Source organism: Pelodiscus sinensis, chromosome 2, assembly GCF_049634645.1.
Source record: "Pelodiscus sinensis isolate JC-2024 chromosome 2, ASM4963464v1, whole genome shotgun sequence".
NCBI lineage: Eukaryota > Metazoa > Chordata > Testudines > Trionychidae > Pelodiscus > Pelodiscus sinensis.
Genome location: NC_134712.1, coordinates 129,666,475 through 129,688,917, shown reverse-complemented (window position 1 = coordinate 129,688,917; position 22,443 = coordinate 129,666,475). Strand labels below are relative to the sequence as shown.

Genomic DNA, 22,443 nt, shown 5'->3' with positions numbered 1-22,443 from the left:
ATGTAAATCAAGTGTTCCAACACCATCATTTTGGTTGCCTTCATCTGTACTTTCTCCAGTGCATCCACATCCTTTCTGTAGTGGTGGGCCCAGAATTGGACACACTACTCCAGATGTGGCCTCACCAAAGCTGAATAAAGGGGAATAATCACTTTGCTACATCTGCTGGCAATGCTCCTCCTGCTGCATCTTAATATGCCATTAGCCTTCTTGGCTACAAGGGCACACCATTGACTCATATCCAGTTTCTCATCTACTGTAATCCCCACGTTTTTTTCTGCTGAACTGCTGCTTTGCCAGTTGTTCCCAAGCAGTGCTTGGGATTCTTCTGTCCCAAGTGCAGGACTTTGCACTTGTCCATGTTGAACCTCATCAGATTTTTTGGCCCAATCCTCCAATTTGTATAGGTCACTCTGGATTCTATCCCTGCCCTCTATTGTATCTATCTCTCCCCCTAGCTTCAAGTCATCTGTGAACTTGCTGAGGGTGCAATCCATCCCCTCATCCAGGTCATTAATGAAGATGTTGAACAAAACTGGTCCCAGTACTGACCCTATGTGCACTCTGCTTGATACTGACCACCAGCCAGACACTGAGCTGTTGATCACTCTCCATTAAGCCCAACAATCTAGCCAGCTTTCTATTCACCTTACAGTCCATGTTTCCTTAACTTCATGGCAAGAATATTGTGGGAGACTATATCAAAAAGTTTGTTAAAGTCAAGGTTTATCACATCCATCAACTTCCCCATGTCCACAGAGCCAGTTACCTCATCATAGAAACTAATCAGATTGCTCAGGCATGACTTGCCTTTGGTGAATCCATGTTGACTATTCCTGATCTCTTTTCTCTCTTCCAAGTGCTTCAAAATGGATTCCTTGAGTGTCTGCTCCATGATATTTTTCAGGGACTGAGATGAGGCTGACCAGTCCTTCCTCCCTTTTTTAAAGATGGGCACTACATTCACCTTTTTCCAATCATCTGGGATCTCCCCCGATCACCACAAGTTTTCAAAGATAATGGACAATGGCTCTACAAACACATCAGGCAACTCCCTCAGCACCCTCCTCAGATGCATTAGATCCAGCCTCATGGATTTGTCTATGTCCAGCTTCTCTGAATAGTTCTTCACCTGTTCTTTCTTCACTGAGAGCTGCCCACCTACTTCCCATACTGTGCTGCCTAGTGCAGTAATCTGGAAGCTGATCTTGTCTAAGAAGGCAAAGGCAAAAAAACCATTGAGTACTTCAGCTTTTCCCACATTATCTATCAGTATGTGGTTATTATGTTCAGCAGTAAAAGCAGTTGCAGTGTGCTTAATAAAGTGATAGTCTGCCTATGTCAATAAGAACTGATGTATATCTAGATGGGGGAGAAAGGAGGTTTAAATAACATTTTCATAAAAAATGTTGGAAACAACCTGCGCAATTCCACATGAAATGAGCATCTGAATTATTCACAACCCTAGTATGTGAAACAAATAAAGACAAAGCATTGTGTTTTTTTTTACCCTTTGTGAATAGGAGAGAACTCTGGAATGCTGTTAACTCCCAGTTAGGCCTCTTTTTAGACTAAATATTTTTGTCATCAGTTTAGTTCTTGAAAAAATATATCTCTACATTTCAGGTTAGCTGTGATTTTATCTAGCACCGCCTGACATTTTACATCTTTTGCTTTGAAAGGAAGATGATTGTGAAATGGGCTTACTTTTTTTAAAAAAGGAACACTGGAAAAGGAAACATTGTTTATAAATGCAAATTAATGAGTCTTGCTGAAGCAAGCATCAAGTCAGTTCTAATTTCACTGCTGCCAATGGATGTCACAGCAGACTGTTTACTGTATGCTGCAGCACCATTAAAAAAAGTGCAGAGAAAATGCAACATACTTTCATAGAGGCATAATAGATTAAGGTAGCAGTTTAATATTTATCTGTCTTGCATAATAAAAGCTAACTATTGCATCTGCAAAACATTAAGCAAAAGAACTTCAGCATAACACCCGTGCTGAAACAGCATGGAAGCAAAACCAATTAATCTTATCTTCTTTTGGATGTTTGTGGGCAAATCCAATTTGGTGATACTTTAATGATGTGTGTGTGAAAATCTTGTGGTATGTGAGTGAAGAACAAACACACTAGAATCCATGAATATGCACCTTCCTATATGCTGAAAATGGGGCCAAAATATGTTAATACTTATCCTCTTATTCATTATCTATACCAGTCTAGTACATTTTGCATTTCTGTAGCACTTCAGGAATCACCAACCGTTTTACAAAATGTTGGTCTTGATTCAGAAAAATATCCTTATACAAAAAGGGCACTTAAGTACAACTTAATGTTGAACACTGATGTTATTGCTTTTCTGAATTGGGGAACATGCTAATTAAGCCTCACAACAATCATGCTGCAAAGGTAAGGATACTCCATGGGACAGATAATTACTTCATTTGCACAAGTATACAACTGGAGTAATCCCAGTGATATCAGTGTTATCACTGAATCCTATATTTAAAACCAGGTAAGAAAGGATCCCAATTTAGCATTGCACATAGGCATGTGCTTAAATTTAAGTTCATAATAAAATGCTTTGCTGAACAAGGTCTAATTTTTGCCTTGCTGTAGTTCTTGTTACAGGTTCTTAGATGTCTGAGTCCTCAGACAGAGCAGTGAACGGAGGCTTTGATAGTGACTATAGCAATGAAATATTAATAGTCTGTGAACAGTAACAGCCATATTATAATCTTAGTGACAAAAAAATAACAACCTCCTGTGACCGGGCGGCAGGGGCCCTGGACGCTAGCCCCGCGCCCCGCACTGACGCGCGGGGCGGTGCAGCCGCCGGGCAGACTGGGCGGCTCTGCTGAGCCTGTTCGGCGGCGGCTGCCTGCGCAGGAGCAGCCATCCCCCGAGCGAGCCGCCCGGGGACTGGGGAGCCGACAGCACAGCGCGCAGGCGTCCCTGGCAAGGGCGCCAACTTTAAAAGAGGACTCCGGCTGGAAGCGGGAGCACAGCCAAGGAGGACCAAGCCAGCCGAGACCCGGACCGACTGGGCGTCGGAGGCGCCGACAGTGGAATGGAACAGCACAACAAGGAGAGGTGAGCTCCCTTCCCCCCGACCCAGGGGAAGATGGGCAAGGAGTGGCCGAGACGGAGGAAGCAGCCCAGGACAGGGTCGGGGAGACCTGGGGGCCAGCGAGTTGTGGCCATGACTCTTCCGCCCCCTCCCCTTCGGGCAGCGCGTCTCGGACGCCTACCCTTAGGGTCCTGAGCTGGGACCTGGAGAGGGGGAGGGCCCAGGTCCCCCTCCGCCTTGGAGAGCCCCTTTTGGGGCCGACAGTGCTTTTACGACCGGTGGAGAAGGGTTCCCCAACCCCGGGGGAGAAACCCCACTCGGGCAAGCTGGTTCGGTGCGTGACACCCCCCCCCATCTCTTCAGCTTTGTTAGGTACCTGAATGATAGACGTTCTGCAGCCTCTTATGTTGAAAGCACCATTGAAAACTTATGTTGAAGCACCTCTGTTGAAATTTTCCAAAAGGAAGAATGTAACACTGCTCTGAATGTGAAAGAAATGCCTGGAAATCAGTTTCTCACCTGTTCAACTGGTCACAAAGTCAGATGTGGCTAGCATATCAGGTGAGTTTGAGTTCACATCAGAAGTTGTCAGGAGAGAGGATTTTTTTTTCTTTTAATTTTGTGTTAATTGCTTATAGTTTGGCATTTGTGCCAATCTATTTGAAAACACTTATAGGTGCTATCAGTTACAGATTCAGTTATTAGTGAGAGGAAACAAAGAGTTGAGGGTGAGACTAGGCAGCTGGCAACAGGTACTGATAGTTTCAAACATGTCTCCATAGATTTCTTGGCTAGATTCACAGAATCATAGAGCTGGAAGAAACTCATGAGGTCATCAGGCCCAGCCCCCTGCCCAAGATTGATTTAATTGGGATTGGTTCTATCTAGCCAGGGCTTTGTCAAACCAAGACTTAAAAACCTCTAGGGATGGAGATTCCACCAGCTCCCTAGGTAACCCATTTCAGTGCTTCACCACCCTCCTAGTGAAATAGTTTTTCCTAATATCCAACCTAGACCTCCCCCAGATTAATAGTGTTTAAATGATTTTAACACAGAGATGGGATTCTTAGACTGTTTAAAAAATCTGTGCATGGTTTGTACTGCAAATGGCATGACAAAAATCAGCTTTATTGACCAAGGAAAAACATTGTGCAGATGGACTGATATTCCTTTTGCTGGAAGCAGCAGTCCTTAGTTTCCAGTTTATACATTACTAGCTGGTACTTTGATGTTCACAGTAATCTTACTATTTGTTTCTTTTCTGATAATCCATTTGTTTTCTTAATTAAGTGTAAAGGGTGGGTGTGTCTATGCAAATTGGGCTCAGCCCCTGAAGTCTCTTTGCACCACTTGCCACAGTTCGCCACTAGATGTCAGGATAGAGTTTACCCATACCCTGCTTACATAAGAAACATTTTTAATTAGCTACTTTACATTAAAAAGGTTGTACAGCAGTTTTTAAATTGACTGGGGGAAAGCCGATGGATGCAGAGGAGCATGTGGATTTAAAAAGAGGAGACCTCTTTTAGAGGCATCTCTATTAATAGATATGCTCTAAGTTCTAGTCAGGAGGAGAGAAAGGAAGTATGGGTCAGATCAGATGTATGGAAGAAAACATTGTCCTCACTCTGAGGTTGTAAGCAACAAGTAGCCAGAGGCAGTTTTATTATGAGCTGCAGCAAGGGGAAAAAATGGTTCAGACAGGGGGGAAGCTCCCCCCCCCCCCCCCCCCCCCGAGGCAGATTTTCGAATACAAGCAATTATGAAGCAGTTTATATATTGTCTATTAGATATAACAACAATTAGTCTCCTTCCCATTACAAACATCAATGGCTAACAGTTATTTAGTTCCACCCAGATGCTCCTTATCTCAAGGTCCCTGCCAGAGTCAGCATTCTATCCTTATCTGGAGGGAGAGGCAAAGGCAGCGTCTAATTACAGATCTCGCATTGTCAGGCCACAGACTTAGCCTGACTCTTGCTCTCTTGTTAACAAGACCATGATGGCTGCACACAAATTCCCTTTTCCTGCCTCCACAGATGAGACACAATCAAATGAAAAAGTCTTAACACATCATGAAATGGCAGACTGATAAATAGTGACAAATTATTAAAGTGCTTATACACCAACGCTAGAAGTCCAGATAGTAAAATGGGTAAACTAGAGTGCCTAGTTTTAAAGGATACTGATATAATAGGCATCATGGAAACTTAGTAAAATGAGGACAATCAATGGGGCACAGTCATACCAGCGTACAAAATATATCGGAAGGACAGAACAGATCGTGCTGGTGGGAGAGTGGCACCGTACATGAAAGAAAATGTAGAATCAAATGAAGTAAAAATTTTAAATGAGCCAAAATGTTACATTGAATCTCTACGGATAGTAATTCCATGTTCCAATAATAAGAATATAGCAGTAGGGATATCTTATTGACCACCTGATCAGGACAATGATAGTCACTATGAAATGTTAAGGGAGATTAGAGAGGCTATCAAATTTAAAAACTCGATAATAGTGGGGGATTTCAACTTTTCCCATATTTACCTCAGGATGGGATGCAGAGATAAAATTTCTTGATACCTTAAATAACTGCTTCTTGGAGCAGCTGGTTCTGGAACCCACAAGTGGAGAGGCTATTCTTGATTTATTCCTAAGTGGAGTGCAGGATCTGGTTCAAGAAATAAATATAACTGGACCGCTTGGAATTAGAGACCATAATGTAATAAAATATAACCTCTCTGTGGTGGGAAAAACACCTCAGCAGCCCAATACTGTGGCATTTAATTTCAGAAAGGGGAACTACCCAAAAATGAGGAAGTTAGTTAAACAGAAATTAAAAGGTACGATGACAAAAGTAGAATCACTGCAAACTGCATGGAAACTTTTCAAAGACACTGTAATAGAAACCCAACTTAAATGTATACCCCAAATTAAAAAACACAGCAAGAGAACCAAAAAAGTGCCATGGTGGCTTGGCTTAATCAGATAAAAGAAGCGGTGACAGATAAAAAGATATCTTTTAAAAAGTGGAAATCAAATTCTAGTGAGGAAAATAGAAAGAACCATAAACTTTATCAAATTAAGTGTAAAAATATAATAAGAAAAGCCAAAAAGGAGTTTGAAGAACAGCTAGCCAAAACCTCAAAAGTAATAGTAAAATATTGTTAAGTATATCAGAAGCAGAAAGCCTGCTAACAACCAGTGGGGCCCTTGGACAATTGAGACTCGAAAGGAGCATTCAAAGATGATAAGGTCATTGCGGAAAAGCTAGATGAATTCTTTGCTTTGGTCTTCATGGCTGAGGATGTTAGGGAGATTCCCAAACCTGGGCCATTCTTTTCAGGTGACAAATCTGAGGAATTGTCCCAGATTGAGGTGTCAGTAGAGGAGGTTTTGGAACAAATTGATAAACTTAACAGTAACAAGTCATGGGACCAGATGTCTTTCATTCAAGACTTCTGAAAGAATTCAATTGGGAAATTGTGGAACTGTTAACTTTGTTTTGTAACCTATCCTTTAAACCGGCTTCCATACCTAATGACTGGAAGATTACTAACATCATGTCCAGGGCTTCACAAACAGTGGCGAAAGTCGCTCGCCAGCCCCGTACTGCGCATATGCAAGAGCCGCATTTCGCATGCATGTGCCGCCGGTAAACAGGGTGCGTGGCTGAAATCTACTCACCATGGGTAAGTAGATTCTATAGTTTGTCGAGCCTTGGTCATGACAATATTTTAAAAGGACTCTAGAGGTGATCCCAGCAATTATAGACTGGTAAGCCTGATGTCAGTACCAAGCAAATTAGTTGAAACTATGGTAAAGAATAAAATTGTCAGACAAACATGTGGAAAAGGGGATCCAGTGGATATAATATACTTAGATTTCCAGAAAGCTTTTGACAAGGTCCCTCATCAAAGGCTTTTAAGTAAAGTAAGGTGTCATGGGGATAAGAGAGAGGGTCCTCTTGTGGATGGGTAACTGATTTTTTTTTAGACAGGAAACAAAGGATAGGAATAAATGGGAAGCTTTCAGAGTGGAGAGTGTTAACTAGTGGGGTCCCTCAACGGTCTGTCTTGGGACCCATCCTATTCAATGTATTTATAGATGATCTAGAGAGGGGTAAACAGTGAAGTGGCAAAATGTGCAGATGATACCAGACTGCACAAGATAGGTAAGACCAAAGCAGACTGTGAAGAACTTCAAAAAGATCTCACCAAACTAATGATTGGGCAACAAAATGGCAAATGATATCTAATGTTGATAGATGTAAAGTAATGTACTTTGGAAAAAATAATCCCAATTATATATACAGTATTATGGGGAGAAATTTGGCTACAACTACTCAAGAGAGATCTTGGAGTCATTGTGGATAGTTCTCTGAAAACATCCACTCAGTGTGCAGTGGCAGTAAAAAAGTAAATAGAATGTTAGCAGTCATTAAAAAAGGGATAGAGAATAAAACAGAAAATCTTAGGGTATGTCTACACTACAAAGTTAATTCGAAATAACAGCTGTTCGAATTAACTTTCATAGGCGCTACACAGGCAAACCGCTAGTTCGAACTTAATTCGAACTTGCGGAGCGCTTAATTCGAACTAGGTAAACCTCATTCTATGAGGGTATGTCTACACTAGCCCCGTAGTTCGAACTAGGGAGGCTAATGCAGGCATTCGAAGTTGCAAATGAAGCCCGGGATTTAAATATCCATGTGGAGTAATGGTAGTTCGAATTAGAGATCCTAATTCGAACTACCTACTCAGTGCCACGTGTAGCCGCAGGCACGAAGTTCGGACTAAGGGACATTTAAAAATGGCGGCACCCGGGAAGATGCAAATAAAGCCCAGGATATTTAAATCCCGGGCTTCATTTGCAATGTCGAATGCCTACATTAGCCCCCTTAGTTCGAACTAGGGGGCTAGTGTAGACATACCCCGAGGACTAATGCCTAGTTCTAATTCAGTAACATGAATTAAGGTCTGTATAGCCACTTAATTTGAACTAGTTGGAGGATAGCCCTTCCCAGCTTGTCCTGGTGGCCACTCTGGGCCAAACCAGGGAAACTCTTCTGCCCTCCTCCCGGCCTTGGAGCCCTAAAAGGGCCACGGTCTGGCTACAGTGCCCGTGCCAGGTGAAAGCCAGCCAGCACCCAGCCTGGCTCGGAATGAGCCAGCCACCCGCTGCCACCCAGCCCTCTGCCACTTCGCAGGACCAGGCTGGTGGCTCCCAGGAGCCTGCCCAGGGCCGCAAGAGGCGGGCGCCCACCTGGTCTAGTGCAGAGATCGTGGACCTCATCAAGGTTTGGGGGAGGCCTCCAACGTCCATGACCTCCGCACTAGGCACAGGAATGCGGCTGTCTAGGGCAGGATAGCTACCAGTTTGGCCACCAAAGGCCACATGTGAACCCAGGAGCAGGTTTGCATGAAAATCAAGTTGGTCCAGTGAGACCCCTAACCCTGAGCCCTGAACTTAAAACATAAGAACGGCCGTACTGGGTCAGAGCAAAGGTCCATCTAGCCCAGTAGCTTGTCTGACGACAGCGGCCAGCACCACGTACCCCGGAGGGGATGGACCAAAGACAATGACCAAGCCATTTGTCTTGTGCCAACCATCTCCAGTCTTCCACAAAGAGAGGCCAGGGACATCATTCCTATCACCTGGCTAATAGCACTCCATGGACCCAACCTCCATGACTTTATCTAACTTCTCTTTAAACTCTGTTATAGTTCTAGCCTTCAGTCTCCTGTGGCAAGGAGTTCCACAGGTTGACTATGTGCTGTGTAAAGAAGAACTTTCGCTTATTAGTTTTAAACCTGCTGTCCATTCATTTCATTTGGTGTCCTCTAGTCCTTCTATTATGGGAACTAATGAAGAACTTTTTCTTTATTCACCCTCTGCATACCACTCATCAATTTATAGACCTCTATCATATCCTCCCTCAGTCTCCTCTTTTCTAAGCTGAAAAGTCCCAGTCTCTTTAGCCTCTCTTCATATGGGACCTGTTCCAAACCCCTAATCATTGTAGTTGCCCTTTTCTGAACCCTTTCCAAGGCCAAAACATCTTTTTGGAGGTGAGGAGACAACATCTGTACACTGTACTGAAGATGAGGGCATACCATAGTTTTATACTTCCCCTCCTCCTTCCCCTGGCTTCCCCCTTCCAGCTCCCTCCTCCCAGGTTTCCCCCTCCCCCTCCCACCCTCACTCTTCCCCTCTCCCAGCTACTTTCCCCAGTCTCCCCAGAGGTTAATCCCTCTCCCCCCATAGTTTTGTTAAATAAAGAGAGTTTCTATTTTTGAACACATGTATCCTTTATTTTTTACATCAGGAAGGGGGGCTAGGGAGGGGTAAGTGGAAGGAGGTGAGGGAGGACTGGGGCATGAGCCCCCAGTGGAGAGGACTGGGGTGGCTCTGTGGGCTCCTCGGGGTGGAAGCTCTCCTGCAGGGTCTCCTGGATCCTGACAGCCCCCTGACTGACCTCTCCCCCCCCCCCGGATGGCAGCTTGTGGTAAGTGCAGCCGGGCTGATGGCTGAGTGCTGTGATGTGCCGAGTGAGGGCACTCAAGACAGGACTGCTTTGCTGTCCCTCATCGTGGTAGACAAGCAAGCGGGGAACCCTGAGAACTGTCTGTCTGGGGTGGGAGTCGGGTCCCTTTAAGCACAGCCCTCGGCTAGCCTGCGGTAGCAGCTCCATACTCTAAGTCCTAACCTGATGCCCTGGCGGCACTGGTTCCGGCCAGCCTTCACTTCGGTTCAGGGTCCATTCAATGTGGACATGGTAGTTGGAATTAGCAAAATGCTAATTCGAATTAGTTTTTATGTCTAGATGCACTAACTCAAATTAGTTTAGTTCGAATTAACTAATTCAAATTAAGTTAGTTCAAATTAGTGCTTTAGTGTAGACATATCCTTATTGCCTCTATATAAAACCATGGTACAACCACACCTTGATTACTGCGTACAGATGTGATTGCCTCATCTCAAAAAAGATATATTGGCATTGGAAAACGTTCAGAAAAGGGCAACAAAAATGATTTTAGGGGTTTGGAATGGGTCCCATATGAAGAGTGATTTAAAAGACTTGGACTTTTAAGCTTAGGAAAGAGGAAACTAAGGGGGAATATGATAAAGACGTCTATAAAATCATGACTGGTATGGAAAACGTGAATAAGGAAAAGTTATTTACTTATTCCCACAATATAAGAACAAGGTGTTACTAAATGAAGTTAATAGGCGGCAGGCTTAAAACAAACAAAAGGAAGCTTTACTTCACTCAGCACAGTGTCAGTCCCCACTCAGGGCATAGAATTTATTGAAGCCCAGCTTGATTCGTTGACAGCCAGAGCTTACCTTTCCCAAAACCGGTTCTCTGCATTGCATGACATTGTCACCTCATTGAGGACTACCCCTACCACTACAGTTCTCACCTGCCTACAAGCAATGGGACACATGGTGGCTACCACCTATGTCATACAAGATGCTCGCCTTCATTTCCGAGCCCTACAACACTGGCTAGTGTCAGTCTACATACCAGGTCTCCACTCCCTACACACCGTGTTCCCCAAGAGGGTACAGGACTCACACACACGGTAGACAGTTCCCCCCAATCTTCTCACGGGCATCCCTTCCACCAGCCTCAACCATCCATGCAGATTACTACAGATGCCTCCATTATCGGATGGGGCGCGCATCTACTTCATCACATAGTTCAGGGTAGGTGGTGGGCACATGAATCGTCATTGCATATCAACCTCCTGGAGCTCAGGGCCATGAGGAATGCCTGCAACCATTTTCTTCCTCTTATTATGGACTAGACTGTTCACATAGTTACCAACAACATGACAACCATGTTTTACATAAACAGATGCGGGGAGCTCACTCCCCGTTACTATGCGCTGAAGCCACCCGCCTCTGGAATTCGTGCATCCAACATGCTATCACCCTGAAGGCTTCATACTTACCCGGAATAAACAATGTTTGGGCAGAAACCCTGAGTCAAGATTTCAACTGCGATTATGAATGGGAATTACACCTGGCCATAATCACCTCTATCTTCCACCAATGGGGGGCGGGGGTCCCAACTACAGACCTCTTTGCGACTCCAGCCAATACCAAGTGTTCCTGCTTTTGCTTGAGAGACGATCTAGGCAGAGGATCTCATGGTGACGCCTTCCTCATCCACTGGGATGAACCACTACACCAGGGGTTCTCAAAGTTTTTGACACAGGGACCAGTAAATCCATTCATGAGCTTTTGGAGGACCGGTAACATCTTCTCACTTGTTCACTTCCAACGCACCACAGTCGAAGGGTGCACCTATTTCTATGCAATACATTTCCAAGTGGGTCTCATTGTGCATACTGCGTTGTCATGCACTCCACAAGAAGCCCTTGCCAACTCCATCAAGGGCACACATGGCCTGTGCAGCTATCACCTCAACAGCCTTCCTCACCAACGTACCACTCAAAGACATCTACAAGGCAGCCACATGATCCTCAGACCATACCCTTGCTAGAGATTATGCCACAAATGTCTGCCAATTCAGCACTGGCAACAGCAGTGCTATCTACAGCCTCTAAGCAGTGACTTTGATTCCCACCATCCTATCAGATACTGCTTGCCGGTTCCCTGACATGGAGCACCCACAGGGACATCATCCAAAGAAGAAAAAGGGAGTTTCTCACCTTGTGCAGTAATGACTGTTCTTTGAGGTGTGTGTCCCCATGGGTGATCCATGACCCTCCCTTTCTCCCCTCTACTTGGAGTCCTAAATTATGCTAGTGGAGAAGAGGAACTGAAGGGTGGGTGAGCAGTTCACACGAGATGAAAGAGGACAGCATGAGCTCTCCTCGTGCATTTGTGGCTTGCAGGCACTGCTAGGAAAAGCTTCACTCTGAGGCTCTGGAAGGTCCCTACACCTGATGTGGAGCACCCACGGGGGGACACAGGTTGAAGAACAATCATTACTGCATGAGGTGAGTAACTCCCTTCTTCTTAAGATGTACTGTAAATTTTCTTGCTCAAAAACACGCTTGTAGTGTGGATGCTCCTCAAGTTTTTGTGCAAAAGGGTGGTGAAATAGGATTACCTAAGGAGATAGTGAAATCTACATCCTTAAAAGTTTTCAAGGCCAGGCTTGACAAAACCCTGGCTGGGATAATTTATTTGGAATTAGTCCTGGTTTGAGCAGGATGTTGCACCAGACAATCTCCTGAGGTCTCTTCCAACCCTCAGTAATCCCATGGACTTCTACAACACATAGCAACATTAAAACAAAAAGAAAACATGGGCAAGAATAGTTCTGTACATTGATTATCATCTCTAACAGTAATGTAAACTAATGAAAGATTATAACATATGTTCCTGAGGTTCAAGCTATGGGAATATTTTGTACAACTATATTTTGTACAGCTTTTATAGGTCTAAAATAATTATGGACATGAAATGTGGTGTTTAACAAAGCTACCTAGTTTAATATTGTAAGAGTCACAAAGCTATATTTTTACTCAGTGTATATACTAGCTTTTTTCTTTCAAATCACGGCTATCATATTTCTCCAGTTCCATCCCAACGTATACACATGCACCACTCCAGACACGTTTTATAGTATTTCTCATACATTTCAGAAAAAGTGGATAAATGCAATGTAACAGTAAATATATATTTTACATAGAATAACTAATGTTCAGAATGAGCTCATGGAAAGATGATTGAAGTAAACGTAGGCTCTTTCACTCCTCTTTAATAAGGGATTTGCTTTTTGCACAATTGATAAATCATAAACATAAATGATGCAAAGGACCAGATAACATTATCTCAGAAATGCAAATGTTCCTCAACAATGCAAAATATGGCCTAGTCATACCATTGTCTATAAGGCAAACTTAACTCAATTCATAATTTCAGTGTTTTTATTTAAAAAATAGGTTTTGATTTGAAAAAGGGCTTGTTTCTCTTTTCAGAGTGGCTTAAATCAAGAGTGACTCCAGTGAAATCAGTGGCATTACACTAGTGTAAAAGTAGGATGAAACTACACTAACGCCTTATGTATTCACAGCTCTAGCTAATACGATTAGCCTTTCATTTATGAAGGCCATTAGTTCCAGCAGCAGCCTGCCTGCAGAACAGGCAGGCAACGTGCTTCTGAATGTGCTAAGCAAAGCAAGGCATGCTGTGAAATAACTCCTGCATTTCCTTTTAGAAAGTGCAGCTCCTGCTCTCAAAACATGGCCACATTACCTTACTTTCCATTTGTATCTCCGAGGAGCTGGAAAGGGGTGGAAACTGTGTCAGTCTTTTAAGATGACTAATGGACTGAGAACTGTTATAAACTTTTTTTCACATTAAAAAAACATTGAATAGTCTAGCAGCATCAGAGGGTATGTCTATAAGGAAATGGTATGTCTATTCCTTCCTTGCAGGAGGAATAATGGTAGTTTGAATTAGGAGCTTTAATTCGAACTACCTAGTCTGTGCCGTGTGTAGCCGCGGGCAGGTAGTTCGAACTACGGGGCATTTAAAAATGGCGGCACCCGGGAACATGCAAATGAAGCCCAGGATATTTAAATCCCAGGCTTCATTTGCAACTTCGAATGCCTACATTAGCCACCCTAGTTTGAACTAGGATGGCAGTGTAGACTTACCCTCAGAGACTAACAAAACATGTAGATGGTATCATGAGCTTTCGTGGGCACAACCCACTTCTTCAGATGACAGGAGTGTTAAAAGTCATCCCTAACCCCCCTTCCTGATGGAAAATAAAGATATATGTTTTCATGAAACCAAACTCTGTTTATTCAACAAAGCTGGAGGGGAAATGAAACTTAGGTGAGATTGGGGAAAGAAGGAGGAAGATGGGAGGAGAAAAGATGGAAGAAGGGAGGGGAAAACCTGAGAGGAGGGTGCTGGAAGGGGGAGGAAAGGGGAGGAAGGTGGAGGAGAGGCTCAGGGCTCAGGGTTGGAGTGGCAGCGGCTGCACTGGTGCCCAGCACCATGGGTTGCAGGGGCCTCGGCATCCCAGGGGAGGTGGGGAGGGTGTGGAGGGAGAAGGAGCGGGAGGAGGAGCAGTAGCTGGGGAGGCAGCAGAGTCTGGAGCGGTAAAAGGCAGCAAGCTTTGCAGTAGGGTCTGCAGATGGGCACAGATGGCAAGGCCCTGGGCAAGCTGCTCCCACCAGCTCTCCCGCTGGAGCTGCAGGTCTTCCTTTACCCAGTGGTCAAGGATGTGGTGCAGAGCTTGCAGTACCCCAGATGCTGCCGCTGGTAGTCGTCCAAAGTACGGGCATGCCTGAGGAGCCCTCAGGTGTGAGAGGATGTTCCAGGTGGTGTGGTGTGCCCTCCACTCGCAGCTGGTGCAGCTGTGGAGAACCAAGAGAAGTGGTCAGTTATCCCTGGGGACACAGTGCATGAAGACCAGACCCCTTCTGCAAGGCAAGGATGACAGTTCTCTGCACACAGGCCATGTTCGGGATGTCCTGCTATCCCTGGGAGTGGGAGCTGCCCCGAGACTGCACCCATGCCCCTGTGCTGTATATCTGTGTGTGTGTGTGTGGGAAGGGGCGGGGGGAGATGTTCCCTGCTTCCATGTAGAGGGAGGGCATCCTGCCATGTCCCACCCTGGGGTCAGGAGCATGTCATGTCTCTCTACACACCTTTGTCTCTAACAGGCCAAGGCCCCTGTGTGGCAGTCAGCTGGGGCCATGTGACCAGGGGTGGCATGGAACATGCTCACATGTGCACAGATTGCTGCATGATCTGTGGCCAGCAAGGCCCATGCGCGCAGTCCCTCGTCCATCCCCTCCCCGCCCCGCATAAGGGGGCAGTGGTGACACTCATATGTTGCTTCCCCGGCTTCAGATAATGCATGGGACAGGTCCGTGGGGATGGCTTGGGGGTCCTGGCTGAGAGGCATGGTGACCCTAGCTCCTGGCCCTCCTCCTCCTTGTCCATGCCATCATCAGGGCCCTCTGCCCCAGGGTTGATGACCACCTGGGGGGAATGGACCATACTGCCTCCCCAGGATGTGGTCCAGGGCATGGAAGTAGGGTCAGCTATCGGTGTCTGCCCCTGGTTGGGAGCTGCCCCCTGTGGCCCTGGCATAGGCCTGCTGCAGCTCTTTTATCTTCAGCCACACCTGTTCCTGGGTGTGGATATGGCCTCTGTCAGCCATGCTGGCACCCATCCAGCCATAGACTGCAGCATTCCTGCGTCTAGTGTGGAGATCATGGAGGTTGGTGGCATTCCCCCAAACCTCAATAAGGTCCATGACCTCCGCACTAGACCAGGAAGGTGCCCGTCTCTTCCAGCCCCTGGCAGGTTCCTGGGAGCTGGAGGATTGCTCCCGGGGACTGCTGGATGGCTGTCTGGTACTGACTGGCTGGCTCATTTTGTGCCACTAGGTCAGGGGCAGGAGTAGAGTGGCTCAGAGCTGGCAGGACTGGTGCTAGTGACAAAGGCTCTGGCCAGACTCTGGAACTTTAAGAGCTCTGAAACAATGCGGGAGGAGGGCATGCATGTGTGTGCATGTGCATTTCCTACATTTCCCCCAAACATTTAAGTTTACACTTAAAAAATATTCACCATCTCCATTCAGGGTACAGCTATGCTGCTGTGATTGTCCTCCTCACTGACTCAGCTTCCATAGCAGTAGCTCTGACTGATCTAGCATGACCCTACACAGCAGTGTAGTAGCATGGCTAGATAAGAACATAAGAATGGCCATACTGGGTCAGACCAAAGGAAAATGCTAATGAAGCGCGGGATATTTAAATCCCGCACTTCATTTGCAATTTTGGTCACCCTCATTAGCCTCCCTAGTTCGAACTAGGGGTCTAGTGTAGACATACCCTTACTTTTGGCTCTTTTTGGCAGCAGTGAAATGGAAGTTCAAAGTAAACCCCTAACTCAAATTAGCTGTTACTCCTCATGGAATGAGGTTCACCTGTTAATTCAAAATAAGGAGTTTATTTCAGATTCGCCCTTCTTTGCTGCGTGTAGATGCGAGCAGTTCTTCCGGGCTAGTCAATTTCCAAAATGGCAACCGCCCAGGAACATGCTAATGAAACATGAGATATTTAAATCCGCGCGCTTCATTTGCAATTTTGGTCGCCCTCATTAGCCTCCCTAGTTCGAACTAGGGGGCTAGTGTAGACATACCTTCAGAGATATACATCACAATTAAAATGAAGCTTTCTTCCAAAAAGATCTATTTTTGTTTTGTCAAGTAATGATTGGAAAAAATAAAATCTTAAACCATTGTATTTTGATTGCTGTAACCTCCAGTGAATAGTTTTCTTGCTGGCAGCTTTCTGGTAATGTGGAAAACAAAATCCATTCTGTCATTGGTTATGTAATGCCTTGAGAGAAAGAATGTACTTTGAACTGACAGTTGCCTTGTCAGACTGAATACTGAAGCTACAAATAGTTGTTCAGATTTCTTTATGCTGCAAAACCCTATTGTAAGGGGGAATAGGAAAGAAAGGAAAGCAAGTACACACACATGACACATATGGAACAACAATTAAACAAAATCAATAGAAAAAGTGAAATATATATTTTAGAAAAGCTGCACTTGTGTGTTAGTAAGTGGTATACACTAGCTCAGTCTCCAGCCCAGGGCTGGGGTTGATTCTTTACATTTGTGCCAAATGACAAATTTAAAGTGCTTCTCTCAGCTATAGAATCATAGAACACTAGAACTGGAAGGGACCTCGAGAGGTCATCAAGTCCAGTCCCCTGCCCTCATGGCAGGACAAAGCGCCATCTAGAGCAGTGATCTCCAACCTTTTTAGGTATGGGTATGTCTACACTTGCACCCTAGTTTGGACTAGGGATGCAAATGCAAGTATTTAAAATTGCTAATGAAGTGGGGATTTAAATATCCCGTGCTTCATTAGCAAGATCTCGCCGACACGCTAGTTCGAATCACAGCTGATTCAAACCAGGAAGTGCGTGCAGGGACGCGTTAGTTCAAACCAAACTAGACACTTCACCAAAGAATTAATGCCCACAAATCAGACATCAGACATCTTCACAAGGAAAAACCAGTTGATTTTCATTTCAGCCTACCTGGACATAGTCTTAACAACCTTACTACATGCATCTTACTTCAAAGAGACTTTAACATCAGATTACAGAGGGAAACTTCAGAATTTTCTTTCATGCTTAAATTTGACACTTTATGAATGGGCCTTAACAAAGATGCTAATTACCTTAACCATTACAAAGATAGCTTCCCACTTATCACCCCTGATTAGCCATTCATCGACTCAAATAGCTATTCTCTCCCTCCCTCCCACTCACCCCATCTTCTGTACTAAATCTGATTTGTCAGTTTAATAATGCGTTCACTTTTTCCGTTGTATTTCTTTGGTATATATGGGCATGCCAATTCTCTTCCAGAATATGATCTGAGGAAGTGGGTCTGGCCCACGAAAGCTCATCACCTATTAAACCATCTTGTTAGTCTTTAGAGTGCTACATAGTTTTTCCTTTTGTTTTAGCAATCCTGAATAAGAAAGAGAGCTCATCAAAGTGACATTCTCAGGAGCCTTCAGAAATGTATCTTATGTGAGAATATTTGGAATTCTGGGTCAAGGGACTCACTGAACAGGAACTTAACTTCTATCATAACTGTGCTAAGTTCTTACAACTAGTTTACTTTGCATGTTGTTTAGTATTAAAATGTAATATATTAGGCAGGCCCTCTCAGAGAATGACAGAGGCCTGGGCCACTTTGAGTTTACAGGCTGCAGCTTCAGGTCTCCCGACATATCTTATTTCTCAACCACAGGGTCATACTAAAACCAAAACAATATGGCTACATCTAGACTGGCATGATTTTCCAGAAATGCTTTTAACGGAAAAGTTTTTCCGTTAAAAGCATTTGTGGAAAAGAGCGTCTAGATTGGTACGGATGCTTTTCCGCAAAAGCACTTTTTGTGGAAAAGCGTCCGTGCCAATAAAGACGCGGTTTTGCGCAAGAAAGCCCCGATCGCCATTTTCGTGATTGAGGCTTTTTTGCGCAAAACAATACTGCGTTGTCTACACTGGCCCTCTTGTGCAAAAGCATTTTATGCTCAGTTTATGGGCACATTCAGCATAAGCTCAATCATTGGACATCCTAAAACTCCTGAACTTAACCCGGTGGGATTCAGGGGTAACCCTGAACCGCTTCAGTGCATAGTCCTTAAACCGCCAGTAGTCTAATGCTTCTTCCTCCCCCATGTCATTGAATACCTCCCTGGCCTTGCCAGTCAGTTTGGTCATCAGGACAGGCATGCGCTGCTCATCTGGGATCTGGTTCATGTTGCAGATGCGCTCGAAGGTGGCCAAAAACTCCTCGATATCGTCGTTATAGTTGAAGACGGGACAGATCTTTTTCCAAACCCTGTTGGCAAGTGGGGCTGGGCTCTCAGACTGCGGTCTCCCTTGTTGCCTATCTGCTAACCGGATTTGGGCCTCCAGTTCTTTCATTCAACGAGCGTGGTCCGCCTCCTTTTTCTTTTCCTCCCTTTCAACCTCCGTCTCATTCCTCTTTTGCTCCCTTTCAGCCTCCTCTTGACGTATCTCAGCCAGAGCTCTCTGCTTTTCTATTTCCACGCCCTTCAATGCCTGTTGCCTCTTGACTTCCTCTGCAACCGCATCTGTGGCCTCTGGTGGGGGCTGCTCCTTGGCCCGCAAGTCATCCTGCATTAGCAAAACTGTCAGCTGTTGCTTAGTAGTTTTCTTTGGAAAGGCAATGGCCCTCTGTGAGCATAAGTCCTTCAGAGCCTCTCTGCTTAGGCTTTCATATTGGTGCTGACTCATTTCAGCTGCTCTTTACCCAACCAAACTCTCAGTACTAAAAATCAAATTTAGACAGCATGGGGTCTTGATCCCAAAGCTCAATTGACCAAGATCTGTGCATCCTCCCGACTACGCCACTGTGACCGACCAGGCTGGTCTGAGCACAGCCTAGAGTGTCCACTCAGGGCAAATTGCTCAAATTTGGGTCTCCTTACAGCCAGACTGGTGACCTTTCCAAACAGGCCACAAACCAGTCCCACAGAGCACTTCAGCAGCCTGCCTGAAGCCTCACGAGCAAAACCCCTCCAACAGCCCAGCAATATCCGTGCCCCTGATGGCCCCAGGCCTCATACACAGGTGTGGGGTCTTAGAACCCAATCCCACCTACCCCAAACAAGTTCTGTCTGGTTCCAAGAAACCAGCCACAGATCTCAAGTCAATTTACCCTCTGGACCTTACCCACAAATCACGCTGAGCCAGTCCTTTAGCATCTAACATCTAAAAGTTTCTTGCTACTAGAAAGAAAAGCGATAGAAATGTAGCCGTGTTAGTCTGGTGTAGCTAAAACAAAAGCATGAGAGTAAGGTTGTTAAAGGATAATACTTTATGTATCAAATCTCCCAGTTCTCGATGCAGGCTCTAGCAGAGATGTTATAGCTGCTGGCTTAAAAGTCCTTAGTTGCACATCCTAGGTTAGGATGGGTCCACAGTTCTTTCCGGCCCTTCAATCCCTGCACTCCTGCCTCTGGGATGAAGTGCTGAGCTGAGTACCCAGATGGAGTCAGCCACATGGCATCTTTATACATCCTTCCTGGTCTCTTATTGGCTGCAGCAGGTCACCTGGCCAGCGGCCTATCACTGTGTCCTCTGCTGGTAGCCCTTAGGTGTCGGTCACCATTCCTGAGTTGTGTCCTTGGCCCATTGAGTGCTATTGTCCAACAGGGCCTCGCTAATTATCATGTCTATTGGCCGGGCTTTGCCCAATGCTCAACCACATTCAGAAAGACTTCCAGTCTCCATACAGATTTTAGATTCCTAACTACACGCACAGACATTACACAGATATATGAAGAGCAGATAAGTAGAAAGTAAGCTTTTGTTTGACCCCTCACATGGCCCCCTTTGTACCACTTTTGGGGTGAACACCCCCCCACGGGTGCAGCAGTGACCCGGCTGCTCCCCTCACAATCCAATAATGTGATAGTTCCTAACCTGTTCTTTACCCACAAAGGGCTGTCGATCTTCATCCCATATTGCGTCACTTAGCGCATTAGCCTGGGAGCCCACCTTGTCCGTGAATACAGAGGCAAAGGAAGCATTGAGTACTTCAGCTTTCCCCACATCATCTGTCACTAGGTCAGGCATGTCCAAAGTCCGGCCCACGGGCCAATTGCGGCCCGTGTTCTGGTTTAATACGGCCCCACAGGTAATCTGGCAATATCTATCTTTTATGGCCCCCAACGAATCCAACATGGACACAACATGTATACATGGACACAACATGTATACTTGGTGTTATGTTCCTGTTCATATTTTTTGAACTTAAAAGTTGACAGACAACCTTTATTACCAATAATATGTAATGTTCTTTACAATGTTCCTGACATATATTTCAACTTCCTGGATTTTTTTTTCATCTGGCCTTCAGATATGAAAGGCAGAGTGATTTAACACCTGTTTAGATTTGTCATCCATGTGACGAAATGAAAAGTATGCCGTTTGCAATAAACTTTGCATAAAATAGTTAATTTGCATTTAATTTTAATGGTTCAAAGAATGTCAGGCAAAATGGTCGGCCCTCACGCATGTTCACTTCATCAAATCTGGCCCTCTTTGAAAAAAGTTTTGACACCCCTGCACTAGGTTACCTCCTTCATCCAGTAGGGGCTGCACACCCTCTCTGATCACCTTCTTCTTGTTAACATGCCTGTAGAAACCTTTCTTGTTATCCTTCAAATCCTTAGCCAGTCACAATTCCATTTGCTCTTTTGCCTTCTTGATAACCCCCCGGCATTCTCAAACTATACATTTAAGCCCCTCCCTGGTCATTTGTCTAAGTTTCCACTTTTTGTAAGCTTCCTTTTTGTGCTTAAGTTCACCAAGGATTTCCCCTGTAAGCCAATCCGGTCTCCTACCATGTTTGCCTCTCTTGCTGCGCATCGGGATGGTTTTTTTCTGTGCCTTCAATTAGGCTTCTTTAAAATACTGCCAGCTGTCCTGGACTCCTTTCCCCTTCATGTTAGCATCCCAGGGGATTCTGCCCATCGGGTCTCTGAGGGAGTCAAAATCTGCTTTTTTGAAGTCCAAGATATGTATTTTACTGCTCTCTTTACTTCCTTTGGTCAGGATCCTGAAATCTACCATCTCATGATCACTGCTTCCCAGGTTGTCACCCACCTCCACTTCCCCTATTAGTTCCTCCCTGTTTGTGAGCAGAAGGTCGAGCTGTGCACGGCCCCTGGTTGGATCCTTCAGCACTTGTACCAAGAAGTTATCCCCAACGTTCTCCAAAAACTTTCTGGATTGCCTGTGTACTGCCATATTGGTTTCCCAACAGATGTCTGAGGGTATGTCTGCACTACAAAGTTAATTCGAACTAACAGACGTTAGTTCGAATTAACTTTCATAGGCACTACACATACAAACCGCTAGTTCGAACTTAATTCGAACTAGCGGAGCGCTTAATTTGAACTAGGTAAACTTCATTCTACGAGGACTAACGCCTAGTTCGAATTAAGCAGTTCGAATTAAGAGCTGTGTAGCCACTTAATTCGAACTAGTGGGAGGCTAGCCCTCCCCAGCTTTCCCTGGTGGCCACTCTGGGCACCACCAGGGAAATTCATCTGCCCCCCTCCCAGCCCCGGGGCCCTTGAAGGGGCACGGTCTGGCTACGGTGCCCGTGCCAGGTGCAAGCCTGCCAGCACCCAGCCAGCAGACCCTGCACCTGGCACGGCACGAGCCAGCCACCCGCTGACACCCAGCCCTCCGCCTCTTCCCGGGACCCAGCTAGCGGCTCCCAAGAGCCTGCCCGGGGCTGCAAGAGGCGGGCACCTGCCTGGTCTAGTGTGGACATCCTGGACCTCATCCACGACCTCCGCACTAGGCACAGGAAAGTGGCCATCTAGGGCAGGAGAGCTGCCAGCCTGGCCACCCAGGAGCAGGTGTGCATGAAAATCAAGGTGGTCCACTGAGACTCCCGACCCTGAGCCCTGAGCTTAGAACATAAAAACATAAGAACGGCCATACTGGGTCAGACCAAAGGTCCATCTAGCCCAGTAGCCTGTCTGCCGACAGCGGCCCACGCTAGCTACCCTGGAGGGGATGGACCGAAGACAATGACCAAGCCATTTGTCTCATGCCATCCATCTTCAGCCTTCCACAAACTTTGGGCAGGGACACCATTTCTACCCCTTGGCTAATACCACTCCATGGACCCAACCTCCATGACTTGATTTAACTTCTCTTTAAACTCTGTTATAGTTCTAGCCTTCACAGCCTCCTGCAGCAAGGAGTTCCACAGGCTGACTATTTGCTTTGTGAAGAACTTTCTGTTATTAGCTTGAAGCCTGCTACCCATTCATTTCAT

At 45.5% G+C, this 22,443-nt stretch overlaps 1 protein-coding gene across 6 annotated transcripts in view; it reads left to right on the top strand.

Annotated features, from left to right (window-relative positions):
- Nucleotides 1–2,740: 2,740 nt before the first annotated feature.
- LOC102460989 (uncharacterized) overlaps nt 2,741–22,443 on the top strand; it is a 62,661-nt gene continuing 42,958 nt past the window's right edge. For 2 of the 6 annotated variants that reach the window (XM_075921445.1, XM_075921442.1), the window contains exons 1-3: nt 2,741–3,097; nt 3,438–3,635; nt 10,939–12,049. The gene's annotated coding sequence lies outside the window, so the exon portion shown is untranslated. The remainder of the gene's footprint in view (nt 3,098–3,437; nt 3,636–10,938; nt 12,050–22,443) is intronic. The other 4 variants (XM_075921446.1, XM_075921444.1, XM_075921443.1 and 1 more) reach the window with 3 other exon arrangements.